Below are 14,159 nucleotides of genomic sequence, written 5' to 3'. Positions count from 1 at the left end.
AGGGGGATACTGTAAAATAAAAATTGTTGGGTTTTGTTTTGTTTTTTTGAAAATGGTTGAAATGCTTGAGTTTCCTGTGCTCTCAATCAATCGCCAGACTAAATGTAGTGACTTTCGGGTAATATATCACGTTTAAACACTCTGTAGTGAGTTTCCCGTGTGTGTTCACATGAGTCATGTGACACCGTGTCGTAGGTATCCGGTGTAAATTCAATATTTTTAGAGACGGCTTTTCTATATTTCAAGTATCAGAACAATATACAGATGTCCCACATTACGTAAAAATGAATTTATATTCTGGTTAGCATAACTAGAACATAGTGTAGTGAGTTTCAGGTGTAAAGTCTTGTGTAGTGAGTTTCGGCATTATGCACGTATGTGTGTGTGTGTGTGTGTGTGTGTGTGTGTGTGTGTGTGTATATATACATATATATATATACATATATATATATATCTTCTTCTCTATGTTGTTTTGTACAATATGAGAATAGATTGAATTGAATTGAGTCGAGGTTAACGCACGTGCGTTGTGTATATATTCGAGGCTCTTAGCGATCGATCGGACAAACAGCCAGATGTTGTATATATCGACTAGCTGTTGATCTCGTACTTAAAACATTACAAGTATAAGTTTATCAATGATGTCATCATGTAAAACAAATAAAGGCATTTTTAGGCAACTTGTGACCAACCCTTGTACTATAAATAATTAATTTCGGCTGATATTCGGCTCGGCTGAATATTTGGACTGCCACCTTCACCAAATCTCGGAGCTGTCCTTTATAATTCATGTCTGGAAAGTTACGTTCAGCTTCGGCCGGTTTTAGCAATTAATGTGCACTTGGGTGACACTGCTGTTCGCTTCAAATAAGTTAGTGACTGTTAAACTATTATAAAACTCTATCACCATTAATTTTGCATTGCTTACCGTCTACGTATGAAAATCCAAAAATGAAAACAGTCACTAATTTTCCGTTCAACTTCCGTTCATCATGAGTTCCTATAGTCAGTTTTATTATATTAGGCCTACTTATACAAAGTATCTCCACATACCTACTTGTATTTCGCTAATTCAATAAATAAACTATAGGAACTCTTCAATTTTGGGAGATAAAATATTTCCAAGTCATCAAGTGTTAGTTTATTTTCGACCGAAGCTGAACGTAAATTATGCTCCGAGATTCGGTGAAGGCGTCAGTCCAGATATTCAACCGAGCCGAATCTCAGCCGAGATTACTATGTGATTAGCCCACAAGATATAAAAATCAGATAGCTACCTGTAAATTCTTGTTTTTAACACAATTTCCTTTTATGATATATTTCTTCGATATATCTCTTTTCTAACTGACATGTTTTTTCAAGATTTTATCCGTACATTTCAAAAATATTACCAAATAACGTTTTCAATTTTCATTAAAAAAATTCTCTAAAAATTAGAACGTTTATATCTTAATCGTTTAGGCATGTTTTATTAGATATTCATATCATGCACAAAATCACAGCGAAATTTGGACTCACAAATCTATTAATTGTAAACAAAACACCCTTTTTATCATTCCGGTAAAAATCAATAAAAATCCATAGAAAATAAATGAGAGCTTGTATCACTCAATCATACTTCACAGGAGGTGTTTTAACGAGCCATTAAATAAAATTTTAGTGTAATGAGCTACCTTAAAAGAAGGTATTCTACATCGTCATAATGGCTGACTTCCGTTTAAATCATGAATGAAAATATAAATATCAGCAATATTTATCTATTCATTTCAAATTTCATTGCCTATAGTTGAATTCAGTAATTTAGTATGTCACCTGCTGATCGCGGGTTCGAGTCCAGCAGGGGTTTTAAATTTTTCTCAAATTGCTTTCTCCTAAAACTGCATATATATAATTTTTTTTAGTAAATAAAAGTCAATTATGCTACCGCCCATAATTATTCATTCCGGGACAACGGTATCTACTCGGCTATTTCCGTAACCGAAACTCTCCATGCCAAACACTGTTTCCATATTAAATGGCATACGATTGAACTGGCTTAATATTGTGGTGCTGGCAGTATAACTGAATTGAACTTGTATTAAGTTGTTAGCCGATCATGAATGAGATTAAGTGCTACAGGAGTTTAAATTTTCTTTCGGTGATTTACACTAGAATTGCAATATTTCACCATATACAATCTACTCCGGATATAATGAAATTGAGGGGACTGACCTGCATTGTTCATTATATCCAAAGTTCATCATAACTGATGTTGAAGTATACAGGGGGGTTTATTTTTACTTCAATATAACAGATAGTTCAATGTAAGCAACTTCAATATAAGTGGAGTAGACTGTAAACGGATTTTTTAAAAAAGTTTTTAATGCCAAACGATTGTTATACAAACCGCATACTTTCCAAATATTATATAAGATGTTTGGTACCTGCACTAAGAAACAAGAGGCCCATGGGCCACATCGCTCACCTGAGTCACCTTGGCCCATATCTGAAGACTTTCCATATATATTTGCATGTAAAACCTTAGTCCCTATTATGGCCCAAACTACCCTTTGCAAACTTGAATCTACACTATGTCAGAAAGCTTTCATGTAAATGTCAACTTCTTTGGCCCAATGGTTCTTGAGAAGAAGATTTTTAAAGCTTTTTCCTATATTTGTATGTAAAACTTTTAACCCCCCCCCCCACTTGTGGCCCCATCCTACCCCCCAGGGGCCATGATTTGAACAAACTTGAATCTGCACTATGTCAGAAAGTTTTCTTGTAAATATCAGCTTTTCTGACTCAGTGGTTATTGAGAAAAAGATTTTAACTATATATTTGTATGTAAAACTTTGATCCCCCCTTGTGGCCCCATCCTACCCCCGGGGGCCATGATTTGAACAAACTTGAATCTGCACTATGTCAGAAAGTTTTCATGTAAAAATCAGCTTTTCTGGCTCAGTAGTTCTTGAGAAGAAGATTTTTCCTATATATTTGTATGTAAAACTTTGATCCCCTATTGTGGCCCCATCCAACCCCCGGAGCCAATAATTTGAACAAACTTGAATCTGCATTATGTCAGGAAGCTTTCATGTAAATCTCAGCTTTTCTGGCTTAGTGGTTCTTGAGAAGAAGATTTTTAAAGTGTTCCCCTATATATTTGTATGTAAAACTTTGATCCCCCCTTGTGGCCCCATCCTACCCCCAGGGGCCATGATTTGAACAAACTTGAATCTGTACTATGTCAGAAAGTTTTCATGTAAAAATCAGCTTTTCTGGCTCAGTGGTTCTTGAGAAGAAGATTTTTAAAGATTTTTCCTATATATTTGTATGTAAAACTTTGATCCCCTATTGTGGCCCCATCCAACCCCAGGGGCCCATGATTTGAACAAACTTGAATCTGCATTATGTCAGGAAGCTTTCATGTAAATCTCAGCTTTTCTGGCTTAGTGGTTATTGATAAAAAGATTTTTAAATGATCCCACCCTATTTTTGCATTTTTGTGATTATCTCCCCTTTGAATGGGACATGGCCCTTCATTTGAACAAACTTGAAAGCCCTTCACCCAAGGATGCTTTTGGCCATGTTTGGTTGAAATTGGCCCAGTGGTTCTGGAGAAGAAGTCGAAAATGTGAAAAGTTTAACAGACAGACGGACAGACAGACAGACAGACGGACAGACAGACAGACGACGGACAAAAAGCGATCAGAAAAGCTCACTTGAACCTTCGGTTCAGGTGAGCTAAAAAAGTATTACCGCCTGCCATATAGGAGACCAGGCCCTGACTGACGGATTCGACCATGCGCGTAGATACGCGAACAATCCAGATTTCAATCTTTAATAAAAATCACCCTTCAAGTTCGTTCAAATGAAGGACCATGTCCCATTTAAAGGGAAGATAACCACAGCAAAAATAGGGCGGGGTCATTTATGCTCAAAAACCACTGAACCAAAAAAGTTCAAATTCATATGAAAGATTCCTGACATAGTGTAGATTTAAGCTTCCCTTCTTCAAATTATGGCACCCGGGGGTAGAGTGGGGCCACAATAGAGGATCAAAGTTTTACATGCGAATATACAGGGAAAAACTTAAAATATTCTCAAAAACCAAAAAAGTTGACATTTACATGAAAGCTTTCTGACAGAGTAGATTCAAGTTTGCTCAAATCTCTCCCCCCCCCCCCCCGGGAGTAGGGTGTGGTCACAATCAAAGTTTTGCATGCTGATATATAGGGGAAACATCTTTTAAAACCTTCTTCTCAACAACCACTAATATAAGTCAGAAAAGTTGAAATTTACATGAAAGCTTTCTGACATAAAGAACATATTAAATTTCTTTTCAAATCATGGCCCACGGGGGTGGGATGGGGCCACAATGCAGGATCAAAGTTTTATATGGGAACATACAGTGGCGGAATTAAGGGGGCACAGCCCCCCCCCCCCCCCCCCCCCCCCCACCTATGTAATTTTCAGATGGAAGGTAAATCGTGGTATCGTGTTTAGAAAAATATACTTAACGATAAAAGAAGCAATAATTTCTTCCACTCCCGGAGAAATAAGTGACAAAATCTTTTTTCTTGAATCACTTTATTGGGGAACTTAATTTTTTTTTCAAAAACCCTTAAAATTTGCGTCATTTTATTGATTTCACCTTATTAAAAATGATAGAAAATAGTACAAATAACTAAATTGGAGACATATTTCAAGCCCTATAAAATATGTAATTAATCCAGGAGCTTCCGGGGGATTCGCCCCCTGGGCCCCACCGGGGCTTCGCCCTGGACCCACTGGGGCCTCAAGGCTGTCCCCAGACCCCCTGCCTCATAAAGTGCCCCCCCCCCGTAACCACAATTCCTGGATCCGCCCCTGATATATAGGAAATTAGTCAAAACATATTTTTAACAAAAAGTTATAAATATCACTAGCCCCAAGGCCTACGAAATCTAGAAAATAATTTCCCGTTTGTAACAATTATAACACAATATTTTGGTACATCCTTTTCTGCGTTTCTTAAATATGCATTTAGCTTTTATACCATACCAGCAAACCTCAAGGAAGTATTTCAAATGATAAAGACAATAATTACTATAATAATTTTGGCTCAACCCTGGGTTAACTCCTGGGTTAATGAAATTTACGATTTTAGTAAAGAACTTTCTACTCCTTCTAAATATCTCACTAGTTTCAAGTTAGTATCAACAGCATTAAAAGGTATTATCTAACTGTTTTACACATACAATGTTTACATTGTATATACCAATTTTGGTCCGTCCCTGAAGTCAGAACCTCTACCCCAGGGATAATGAGATTTCCAATTTGGTAGAAGTCTTCCTGATCTACAGCCTATGCATTTAGTTTTTTCTTACACATGTGCAGTTGTAGAAAATAATTTTTTTGGAAATTGGTCATTTTTGCCCCTCCCCCAAGGCCCCAAGAATCCTGAAATATACAATTTAGCCCCCCTTGTCCAAAAGATGCTTCATACCAAATTTGAAAAGAATTGGGACGATAGTTATCAAGAAGTTAAAAATGTTAAATTGTTCACACATTTAATAACTGACAATTTTGGCCCCATCCTGATACCAAAATCCGTACCCCTGGGATCATCAAATTTACAATTTTGGTAGAAGCATTCCTGCTCTACATCACTATTCATTTAGTTGTATTTACACATGTGCGGTTGTAGAACAGGTTTTTGAAAGTTTGTGAATGTTTGGCAGGCCGCATGGGTGCAGGAGTCCTGAAATTTATAATTTATGTCCCCATTGTCCCAATGATGATTCATGCCGAATTTGAAAAGAATTGGAATGGTAGTTATCAAGAAGTTAAAAATGTTTTAATTGTTACCGCACGACAGACGACAATCAATTGAAGTAGGTCACTATTGTTCACACATTTAATAACTGACCACTTTGGCCCACCTTGATACCAAAACCCCTACCCCTGGGGATCATAAAGTTTACAATTTTGGTAAAGGACTATACCTTTTCTTTCTAAATATCCATTTAGTTTCAATTTAGTATCAATAACACTAAAAAAGAACTAACAACTCAACTTTAAGACAAACGGGATAATTTCAAATTCTCCATCGTCAACTTCCCATATTCATGCATGTAGCAATATTCCATTATCACCTGCACATGGTGTTTACATCTCTCAACTGCTTTGATACGCAAGAGCTTGTTCTGCGTGTGGTCAGTTTTTAAATCGAAGCAGGCTACTGCCAAACAACTTTATGGTGTAGGGGCTCCAAAAGTCTCGTTTATAATCAGCATTTCGCAACTTATATGGTCGTTATAACGAACTAGTTTGCCATTACAACCTATAATTGGGTCAAATGCTGTCTGGTGTGTTTCATGCCGATTGTTAGGCCGTTCTTAGTACACTGATTTTGACTACGGATAACTCTGTTTACATGATTAAAATAAGGGCTCACGGCGGGTGTGACCGGTCGACAGGGGATGCTTACTCCTCCTAGGCACCTGATTACACCTCTGGTGTGTCTAGGGGTATGTGTTTCCCCAACTCTCTATTTTGTATTGCTTATAGGAGTTATGAGATTGATTACTATTCGTTATCTTCGCCTTTCATTTAAATGTTTTACACATAATTGCTACGTACCAAGCTTGGCCCCGCCCTGGAGTCAGAACCTCTAACCCGGAGATCATGAAATTTACAATTTTGGTAGAGACCTTTCTGCTCAACATCACTATGTATTTAGTTTTTCTTACACATGTGCGGTTGTAGAGAAGATTTTAGAAAATTGGTCCATCGGTGGCAGTTTTTGCTCCGCCCCTCAGGCCCCATGAGTGCAGGAGTCCTAAAATTTACAATGTATGTCCCTTTGTCCCAGTGATGCTTTATACCCAATTTGAAAAGAATTGGAATGGTAGTTTGTTTATCAATATGATGTTAAAAATGTTCAATTGTTAACGCACAACGCACGACGACGGACGACAACCAGTTGCAGTGCCATATTAAATCAAATCCAAATGGACAGATTCCCAGATTGTTTGGATTCAAGTTATTTTTTATTACCCCTGCGATTATGGGAGGGGGAGGGGGAGGGGGGGTGCATATCATTTTCTCTTTGTCTGTTTGTCTGAAACTCTTAACCTTGCTCACTTTTGAGTGGAAAGTGATAGGGCTTTCATATTTCATATGTACATTCCTCATGACATGACCTTTTTCTTAGCTACCAAAGTTTTAACCTTGTGACCTTGACCTTGAATGATCTACTTTAAAGAAAACGTAACATATCTAATATCTACTGAACCATTTAAGGTAGAGCTTTCATACATGTAATTTAAATGAAAATTCCTTCCGGTATTTCCTATTTTCATTAATGTTTTAAAAGGAAGTCGGTCATTATGACGATCTAGTAAACCTCCTTAAACCTGAATAGTTACGTCTCGATGATTTCTGCAAAATTCACGTCTTTAGCGCCCAATTTCTTTCACGAGGGCATGAACTACGATGCTTCATGCTGGCATACTCCATGAAGCGTGTTGATTTATTGCACTAAAAAATTATTTAATGGCTCGTTTAAGCACCTCGCATAAAGTATTTCACCATCGAAAAAGTAATACAGGCTTTCAATTATTTCAAGTGATTTTTTTTTTGCGATTTTTTCTTCTTCAAGGTTTGTTTGCAAATAAGAGATTCTAGAGTCCATATTTTGCTGTGATTTGGTGCATGATATGATTATCTGATAAATCAAGCCCAAAATATTCAGAGAGACGTTTTAATTTTTTAGGGGGGGGGATATTAATGAAAATTGAAAACATTATTTGTTAATATTTTTAAATCTACGTATATAAAATCTTTAAAAACATATTTAGTACACCCACCCGAGTAGTTTAGGCATGTTTTATTAAGATATTCATAGCATTCATCAAATCGTAGCGAAAACTGGACTCTAGACTGTCTTATTTTGAAAAATTAACACCCTTTTTATCATTCCGTAGAAAAATTCACATGAAATGACTGAGAGCTTGTATTACTCTCTCGATGGTGAAATCCTATTTCATAAGAGGTGCTTTAAAAAGCCAATAAATAAAAATTTTGGTGTAATGAGCTACCTTAAATGAAGACAATTTAAAGTCCATTAACATTTTCTTAACTCATTATAAGTTTCTTTGCGGTCAGCCACAAAACGTGTAGACTGTGGCCGACTCCATTTTTCTTGTCATGTGGCCCGAAGAAGTACTATGCAATCGCAATGATTGACATTTTAAGAGTTTAAAATTTAATGCATGCATGTTTTACTGCCATTTTACAGTATCGTGAATTCTTATCAGCTGAAGATCAGTTTCCTTTCGTTGGCATTTTTGTCCGACCACAATGAAAAACAGGATTTTGAAGTGCATTGAGGAAAGAGGGTCATAACGTCATGTGACAAAAGAAAGATAATAGATAATTCTGATGTAGCAGATATTAGTATATAAGATGCTAATCTCAATCTGATTTTTTTTATATTCCCATTATTACAACTCCCTCTTCCGTACACACAATAGTGATTAAAATAGTTCAACACACGCTCTGAACAAAGCATTAATCAGTTGTAAATCTCTCAGTACAGAACATGTCAATCTTTATAAATTGTGTGTATATGTGTCTATCCTCATGAAACTATCAATCAAGTGCATTACGTGTTGTTTTTTTTAATGTATGAAAGACAATGCATTGATCTTCCATACCCTCAAAATACATTGTTATGACGTTATTTTATTCAAATGTATATTATTTGGGTACTTAAACTTTCAATACACATGTAACAAAGTTTTTGGAAACAAAAAATTGTTGTAGCGTTTACAATTTGTGAAAATGGCATATTTCATCGGATATATCGTTTACATATGTTCAATGAGTAAACGGAAACGAAAATCAATAGGCAATGTATAAATATAACTTACCCCTGAACGTAAAATAACTAGTTGTCTCAGCTTCGGTTTGGCTGTGATGTCAGGACCGTATGTAAGCTTAATCAAGGTAAAGTACATATAACTCAAAGAATCTAAAATGAAAAATCCATCCTTAGTTCCTTTAAAAAATCAATCTGAATATTGATATTGCGTACGTAAGGAAAAAATAGAAAACAAAGGGACTAAACGCCTCAAGCACGCGATTTTTCGTATCAAACTACGCACCAATAATTATAAAGCCACAAAAAATATTTGGCATTGATGATTAAAACACATGCACACATTGTTTATTCATAAAATTTAAATATCAACAGCCCATAGCCAGCTGTTCGTTTTTCAAATAAATGTGAATTTGACCAGATGGGCCAAAAATCCGTATAGAATGTATACATACACAATTTGTAAAAAAAAAAAAAAAAAAAAAAAAAAAGTAAAAATAGCGAATGTCGTGATTTATAAATAATACAAAACCGAGAATAGGGCAAACACGAACCCCTGGGCACACCAGAGGTGTATAAAAAGGATGGTTATCAAAGATTTATCAATATAAAACATAAAAATTAACTCTCTATGGATACCCACTTTCACCCCCTACCCGGGATTAAACAATCCTTTACTAGCATTGTAACCAGCACGCTTTTCTTTTCTTTTAAAACCTTTTATTAAAAATCTTCAAAGAATATCTACTAGAAGATGAAAACCAAAACATGAACTATTCTAAATATAATAATAATTGAAATAAAATATAGACATCAAAATCTCATCTGTTTCTTTGAGTAGAGGATTTCTTTAAAAGTTTTCTAAGACACGTCTTTTCTCTTTTCAACAACACAAAGTTGATAGTGATTATATAAAATATGCTGTCTTAGAATATACTTGCATAAACAAGATATGTCAACCTTTTTGTTTTCTTTCAAAAATATTTGTCTCCGTCTAAATATACTAAATCTACAGTGATACAATTTTTTTTTTGGTTGTAAAAAAAATACATTGACGTTTTTCGTTTCTGGTGTTAATACTGACATAAAGACTAGTTCAAACTTCACATTATTATAAACTGAATTATCACAATCCTTCAATAAATGTTCTAGGTGATATATAAAAATATTGTTTAAACCGACCATTTCGGCAGGTCAAAAAAGTTGCTCGCGATGACGATGAAATCCTTCCGACGCTGTCACTCGCTAAATGGGCATTTGACTTGCATTCAAGATGCACATTTTATAAAGCACAGAGATTGCAATGAACTCTTAAATAGAAATAAATGCCCCAAGTAAAGAAATTTTTAAGTACCCGGTGTTGAACTCAAGACCTGCGAAACCAAATGACATCTCGACCATCCGTGGGCAAGTCAAAATGAAATGAACATGCTGCCACATGCTCTCTCTCTCTCTCTCTCTCTCTCTCTCTCTCTCTCTCTCTCTCTCTCTCTCTCTCTCTCTCAATTTCAATACACCATGTTTATAAATTTTTAAACCTTGTAATATAAAACTATAAAATAAATCCAAAATACAGTACAATACACACAGGAATCTCATTCACAGTCAAATTACCTGGTGCAATGCTATTCCTTTACAGTTACCGGCTGACACACAGACAGTAGTGATTGATGAAGTACAGAACGGCAGTGTTTGAATGAGCTAGACATACAGGGCTAACTGCTTGTGAAAGTGTCAGCCCTGACAAAGACCTACAATGTACTAGCCCTGAGGAAATAACTGCCATTTTAAAATTACTTTTATTACTATCTATTAATGAAGTACGACGGGCCTATCGTTTCTACCATATAGGTTTTATTCAAATTTTGATACACGGTAAAATATGCATTTAAATGAATTAAAATCAATGAAAAAATATACGGTCAACTTCGATTTTTCGCGGGGGCACTTTAAAAGTAGGCGGTGAAAAATTCGTAATTTCAAACAAAACAAATGGGAAAATTCCCCAGTACAATAAAAATATAGATCATCTGCTTAGATTTTTCGGGAGAGCATGTCAAATTGGATTTTTGACCAATATTCATGAAAAAAGAAATCGATGAGAATTTTTATTCGTGGTTTCATACGTTTCCTTTATAATAGATAATCATATGGATTTGGGAAAAGGCTTATCATTTATAGATAAGTATTGATGTTAGTCCCGTGGGGATGTCCTTAGTACCCTTTTGCTTGTCGTAAAAGGCGACTAAATGGGGCGGTCCTTCGGACGAGACCGCAAAAATTGAGGTCCCGTGTTACAACAGGTGCAGCACGATAAAGATACCCCCCCCCCCCCCCCGCGCCATAAGCGCCGAGTTCCGATCATATATTTGACGAGATCTGTACTTCGTTACCGGTACGATCATCAGCTAAATTTTCTTTAGCGGAAATTTTAACACGTCCGGTCGGGCGTCTAAACCAAGAAATTTGTTCGCCCGTGTCAAAATTTATGCGTCTCGAGCGGTCGGGCGCAGGTTATTTCATACACTGCATACAGTACGAGGTATATGTAGGCCTATACAAAGTAATTAATAGCGTCAGCAACCACAGGAGATGTACTAGTCTGAATCAATATCTGTAGATGTTTATTTCCTAAAAATACAAATTCTTTGAAGGTATTCTGGAAACTACGGAAGCCGATAGGTGCCAGGGTACAGAATTAATATTTATTTAACTGGCGGTCGCCACTTAATTTATGTGTCGGCCGCCACTTATTATCTGGCGGCCGCCAGTTAATTGTATGGCGGTCGCCAGTTAATTTAACTGGCGGCTGTCAGATAAATTAACTGGCGGTCGCCAAATATATTAACTGGCGGCCGTCAGATAAATTAACTGGCGGCCGCCACTTAATTTATATGGAGGCCGCCACTCAATTTATATGGCTGTCACCAATTATTCAATTCCTCTCTTTCTCTATCTCTCTCTCAAAATGAAAGGAGTGCAATCCCTCCCCAATTCTTAGTAATATGTATGTGATATAGATTGAAAATCACCCAGACATTCATTTAATTGTTTACATATGTCTCCAATAACGACTGACATAATTATTTTGTAGGCAATTTTCTTTATTATAGATATTAAAAACTTCGAGTGCCTGTGGTGCAAAGATCTTGCATAACATGCCCCCCCCCCCTCTTTTCAAAATAAAAAAAAAATCAATTAAATTAGGAAATCAACGCTCTCATTATTTTATCAGGGCTAAAATCATTCCACCACCACCAATCGACTCTTTCAAAAATAAACCAGATTGCAATCATTGGGTAACTTTCTCCAAAGTACCTGGACGTGCAAATCATTTTGTACACTGCAGCATGAAGCTAGGATTGTCAATATCAACTGATGTGTTTAAAATGCAGTAAAATAGGTAACTAAATAATATTTTTTATTAATTTTGTTCAATATTGCTAGACTGATATAAATTATTTTTTCGTAGACCGTAGCTGCAATAATGTAGCCCTATCCAATTTTTTTTATTCTGACGTTTTCGGGATAGGGCTACAATTCCATAGGATCTCCGTAATGGTGCAAAATAATTTTATGAATAACCGATAATAAACTCTGTGTATTAGTCCCAAATGTTGTTTACACCAAAAGGAGTACCAACTTTGTGCTCGGGCATGTCTAATAAAGGTGTTTTTCATTAAATATAATGTACAGCATGCAAAATTCTTCGTCTGCTCCGCCATGCTTGTTATCGCGAGATCTCGTAGGTGGATCTAATGAAAGCCTAAACATTGACAATCAGCGCGAAAATGTAGTTACTCGAGCCACTTCGACAAAGAAAGGGAAATCATATTGTTGCAGAAAGAATTTACACTCTGCTGTTCGGTTTTTAACTTGATATTTAATTCAAACCTTTTCAATACCGACGAAATAGCTTTCGCCTCCATACTTGTCCACTGATGTAAGTACTACCTTATATGGCATATGCAAATGACTTGACAATCGGAAGTTGAAACTTCAGTACATCAAACATGGCGCACAAATATGAATCGAGGAATTGGAATTTATCGAAATTGTTGAAAACGGTAGAATAGAGCCTCACAAATCTAAAGTTGCAGGTTGTAAATTTATATATTGACTAAGAAACATAGAATATCATTTTATTTACGTAAAGAAAGTCAGGAAATGTTTAGAATGAGCGCAAATGTTGCGGGAGTGAATCACTCCCGCATTTGCACCATTACGGAGATCCTAAGGAGTTGTAGCCCTCTCCCTAAAAAAAAAAAAAAAAAAATCAGAGAGGGCTACATTATTGCAGCTACGTAGACCTGTGTGATCCCGGGAGGGAGGGTGGGGGGAGCATATTCTCAAATCAAATGTACTCTCTGGGGGATAGGTAAGTTCCCCCCACCGCCCAATATAATGCTTTTGACGTCTCTTTATCCTCCCTCTTTTATTCGTTTTAGCCCCCTTGAAATCTACTTGATTATAGGCACGTATCGTGTCATAACAGAAATTGCAATGACAGATTTAGACACCCCCTTTCGCCACAAATTTACAAAATAATTTGAGTAAAACTCCAAATATTTTACTCAAAATGGCTGTATTTACAGGTACATACTCTTGCCGACTATAAATTCAGGGCGTTATTTTATTTTCAAAGCATTGCATGTCTAAATGTCAGTTTAAAGATGGTTTGTAACGACGAATTTCTCTATGGTTATACTTGTATTTGAAACTGTATAAAATTTGTGGGCAGACAGCTGGAAATCTGTCAGTGGCCTCTGTTTCATTTACAAGTAGGCCTACAGGCTGGGTTAAATTTTATTTACCAATCGAAGGAGATGGACATTTTCAGAATCTAGAGGTGTCAGTCCGACATACCTAGACGTACATCATGGCAGAACTTTCATCGCTGAATGTACTACATTGATATTGAACTTCTGATATTTAATTATAAATCTAACTGTATTAAAACACGGGCTAAAGATCCTGAGGAAATGTATGCAATATATGATATATACTAATTTCAGTTATAAAACACGTGAAATCCTGGAAAATTGGGGGGGGGGGGTAGTTAGAATAATCTAACTGCGTCTCGGGACAGGCCTGTCGTAGGGAATTACATCAGTTTAACGATAGAACATCCTATCGGGGAGGGGGGGGGGTGTCCTCCTCTAGTTACAACATTAATTTTCTATTATTTTTACATGCAAAGTTGGTTATTTTCACGTGTATGAAGTAAACCTATGCATCGAGATTTTTTATTAACGTTAACATATTTGTTGGCGTGATTACTGTAAAATTATACAGCAATATATTTGCGGCCTTCTGC

At 36.3% G+C, this 14,159-nt stretch overlaps 1 protein-coding gene across 2 annotated transcripts in view; it reads right to left on the bottom strand.

The window, feature by feature from the left end:
- Positions 1-9,623, bottom strand: part of LOC125679486 (solute carrier family 4 member 11-like) — a 141,576-nt gene extending 131,953 nt beyond the window's left edge. The window contains exon 1 of one of the 2 annotated variants that reach the window (XM_048918748.2): positions 8,895-9,623. The gene's annotated coding sequence lies outside the window, so the exon portion shown is untranslated. Of the gene's footprint in view, positions 1-928; positions 1,089-8,894 lie in introns of those variants that run through there. The other variant, XM_048918745.2, reaches the window with a different exon arrangement.
- Between the last annotated feature and the right edge of the window lie 4,536 nt (positions 9,624-14,159).

Source organism: Ostrea edulis, chromosome 2, assembly GCF_947568905.1.
Source record: "Ostrea edulis chromosome 2, xbOstEdul1.1, whole genome shotgun sequence".
In the NCBI taxonomy this organism is placed as follows: Eukaryota; Metazoa; Mollusca; class Bivalvia; order Ostreida; family Ostreidae; genus Ostrea; species Ostrea edulis.
The sequence above is the reverse complement of the archived record's forward strand: the minus strand, read 5'-3'. Positions and strand labels throughout refer to the sequence as shown.